Source organism: Martes martes, assembly GCF_963455335.1.
Source record: "Martes martes genome assembly, chromosome: 5".
NCBI lineage: Eukaryota > Metazoa > Chordata > Mammalia > Carnivora > Mustelidae > Martes > Martes martes.
Genome location: NC_137892.1, coordinates 12,307,873 through 12,312,130, shown reverse-complemented (window position 1 = coordinate 12,312,130; position 4,258 = coordinate 12,307,873).

Genomic DNA, 4,258 nt, shown 5'->3' with positions numbered 1-4,258 from the left:
TCTGCTCTTATTTTTATTATCATTTAACTACCACATATGTGAATATTGAATATGTGGTAAATATTATATATGTGTTGTAAAGTCTTCCAACTTTACAGTTTAAATGATCTTTTATCAATTACTGCTGATGTCACACTTCTTCTAATACAAGTTCTCTTATGAAGCCTACTTCGTTAATATTAATTTATCTTTTAACTTGACAAATGGTTATTTATCCCCAACTATCCTTTAAATATGACGCTGTGTGTTGAATATACAATTATATGAATTGAGAAAAACACTTTATGTCAAAATAATCTCACAATTTAGAGAAATTGACTTTCAACTAATATGATGTTATATTACATGTGTGAAATATAGAAAATTATTGGAAGAAGATATAAGCCAGAAGTAGAGAAGGCTTGTGGATAAATTTCTGGAATAAAATAGCTGAGAATGCAAATTTTAAAATAAGAAAGTGGACTGAACTTTTAAGATAGAAATAGGAACATAGGGTGCCTGTGTGGCTCAGTGTGTTAAGCCTCTCCCTTTGGCTCAGGTCATGATCTCAGGGTCCTGGGATTGAGCCCTGCATCAGGTTCTCTGCTCAGTGGGGAGAGACCTGAGACCTGCCTGCTCTCTGCCTACTTGTGATCTCTGTCAAATAAATAAATAAAATCTTTTTTAAAAAAAAGGAAGAAATAGTAATAGAAATACAATGTTATGGTAGATGGACATCATGTTTGAGAAACAAACTTATTTACTTTGATTATAATAGGTTTCAGAAGAAGTGTAGTAAAAGATGATATGAGAATATGATCTGAATAAAGTAATTTGATAATTTTTCCAATAATTTGGATTTGTTTCTAAGGGAACTAGAAGCCATAAAATCTTGTTGGGAGTAAAAATTATGCTTTTAAAAAATGTTACTATCTTAAAGCTAGAAAGTGTGGGTGCCTGGGTGGCTCAGTGTGTTAAAGCCTCTGCCTTCAGCTCAGGTCATGATCCCACAGTCCTGGGATCGAGCCCTGCATTGGGCTTTCTGCTCAGCAGAGAGCCTGCTTCCTCCTCTTTCTCTGCCTGCCTCTCTGCCTACTTGTGATCTTTGTCTGTCAAATAAATAAATAAAATCTTAAAAAAAAAACAAGAAAGGAAAAGTGACAGTGAAAAAAATGCCACACTTTAATAAATATTAAATTATGATTAGTGGAAATTTAAATCAATATAAAAGGCAATTGAACTATTTCTTCATAATATTATAGCTCAAGCAACATATTCTTCATAAAAATAGAAATATGGAAGTAATTCCATCAAATGATAAAAATTAAAATTAGAGATTTAATAGATAATTACAAGTGGAGATAAGGGGAGGAAATGTCTGTGATGAGTGGCTGAAGGTTTTATGTGGAAAATTGTGCTGATGATATTGAAAATACATAAAAGATTCATAATAATCAAAAGCTGGGAACAACCCAAATGACTATGGACATGAGAGTGGATAAACAATGGTGGCTATTTCCATAAACTTATACAATACAACAATTCAAAGATAATATATTGAGTTACATAAATGAATATCAAATACTTCACTTGAGTTCCATTAACTTAAGTAAATGAGCATATACCTAAAATACACAGATTTCATTTATGTGAACTTTGAAAATAAGCAAAGCTACTTTATATTAATGGAAATAAGAATGATAGTTACATATGAAGTGTTGGTTGAAAATTAGTTGAAAATTGCATGAAAGATATAGTTTTATTTTATTATTATTTATTATTATTATTATTATTATTAATTTTATTGTGTTATGTTAGTTTTCATAAAATACATCATTAGTTTTTGATGCAGTGTATGATATAGTTTTTAAAATGTTAAAAACTGTAAGTGCTGTTCCCTTGTTTTAAAAATCAGTTTGCATCAGTATATACAGATGCATGGGGAAGATTTGGTGAACTTCAGGTAATGAAGTTGAACTGTAGGTAAATGTAAGATATGCACTTAAATTTAAAATATGCTATAATGGATGAATTAATTATCAGCTTACTAGCCTTGCAAATTCATCTGGATTTGAAATTCGTCAATATTGATAACTTTTTTAAAATTTTATTTTATTTTTTCGGTGTTCCAAGATTCATTGTTTATGCACCATACCCAGCGCTCCATGCAATACATGCCCTCCTTAATATCCATCACCAGGCCCTCCCAACCGCCCACCCATCTCCCCTCCAAACCCTCAGTTTGTTTCTAAGAATCCACAGTCTCTCATGCTTCATCTTCCTCTCCAATTTCCCCAAACTCACTTCTCCTCTCCTTCACCCAATGTCCTCTGTGTTATTTTTTATGTTCCACAAGTAAGTAAAACCATATGATATTTGACTCTCTCTGCTTGACTTATTTCACTCATCATAATCTCCTTCAGTCAGTCCCATTCATGTTGATACAAAAGTTGGGTAGTCATCCTTTCTGATGGAGGCATAATACTCCACTGTATATATGGACCATATATTCTTTATCCATCTGTCTTTTGAAGGACATCTTGGCTCTTTGCACACTTTGGCAACTGTGGCCACTGCTGCTATGAACATTGGGGTACAGATGGCTCTTCTGTTCACTAAGTCTGTATCTTTGTGGTAAATATCCAGTAGTGCAATTGCAGGGTCATAGGTAAGCTCTGTTTTTAATTTCTTAAGGAATCTCCACACTGTTTTGCAAAGTGGCTGCACCAACTTGCATTCCCACAAACAGTGTAAGAGGGTTCCCCTTTCTCCACATCCTCTCCTGCACATGTTGTTTACTGTCTTGTTAATTTTGGCCTTTCTGACTGGTGTAAGATGACATCTCAATGTGGTTTTGATTTGAATCTCCCTGATTGCTAACAATGATGAACATTTTTTCATGTGTCTGTTAGCCATTTGTATGTCTTCTTTGGAGAAGTGTCTGTTCATGTCTTCTGTCCATTTTTTGACATGATTATCTTTTTGTGTGTGTCGAGTTTTAGGAGATCTTTATAGATTTTCGCTATCAGCCCTTTGTCTGTATTGTCATTTGCAAATATCTTCTCTCATTGCGTGGGTTGTCTCTTTGTTTTGTTGACTATTTCCTTTGCTGTGCAGAAACTTTTAATTTTAATGAAGTCCCAAAAGTTCATTTTCACTTTTGTTTCCTTTGTCTTTGGAGACATGTCTTGACAGAATTTTCTGTGGCCAATGTCAAAGTGATTACTGCCTGTGTTGTCCTCTAAGGTATTGATAGATTCCTAACTCACGTTGAGTTTATCTCAACATGGTTTCAAGTGTATCTTTGTGTATGGTGTAAGAAAATGGTCAATATTGATAACTTTTGATGCCATAGGAGAAAATGGAATCATTCAGGAAGCGTACATGTGCTGTGAAGGCAAGATTAATATAGACCCAATGATAGAGTAAAACAAATTCAGACTGTGTTTATAGTTCTTGTAAATGTGTGTCTTATTTTCCCTTATATTTTATGCAAATATTCAACTTAATGTAATAATTTCTGAAAAGTATTTTCTATATTTTAAATAGTGCTTCTTCTTCCCCATAATATAAACACCTGTGGAAAATTTAAAAAAAAAAAGGAAAGAAAGAAACCTAAATAACTTAGATTAGCATATTATTTAAGTAAATGTGAGACAGTTACATGGTTTTCTTACAGAGCTTTTATAGTTTCTTTCTCGCTATGTTTCTTTGTTCTCATGGCTGAGTAATATTCCATTATATATAATGAGAAGGAAACAAATATTGTCACTTGTAACTAAAATTTTGCTGAACTTGAACATGGGAAACAGATTTTTCATCATAGTATATATATCTGAATGAAAATATAAATAATCCAAATATATATATTCAATATATTTTAATACCTAGTATATATTACAGGGTATATATCCACTTATGTATATCTATATCTATCTATTCATATTCATATATTTATATCTATGTATGTGAATATGTTTTGGATCTCTCTGTCTATATAGAAAGTCTTAAATCTCTTTATCCATTCTTCTAAATAAAATGGATCAGACAAAGAAAAATACTTATGTCATCACCTATATGTGGTACCAAATTAAGCAGAAATTATAGACATAGAGTAGAACAATGATTACCAGGACTTGGGTGGGTCACTGGAGAATGGGAATATGTTTGCCGAATATATACAGTTTCAGTCAGAACATGAATAAGTGAATAAGTTCTGGCGATCTAATGAACAGCACTATGATTACAATTAACAATATTCTATTATACACTTAAATTT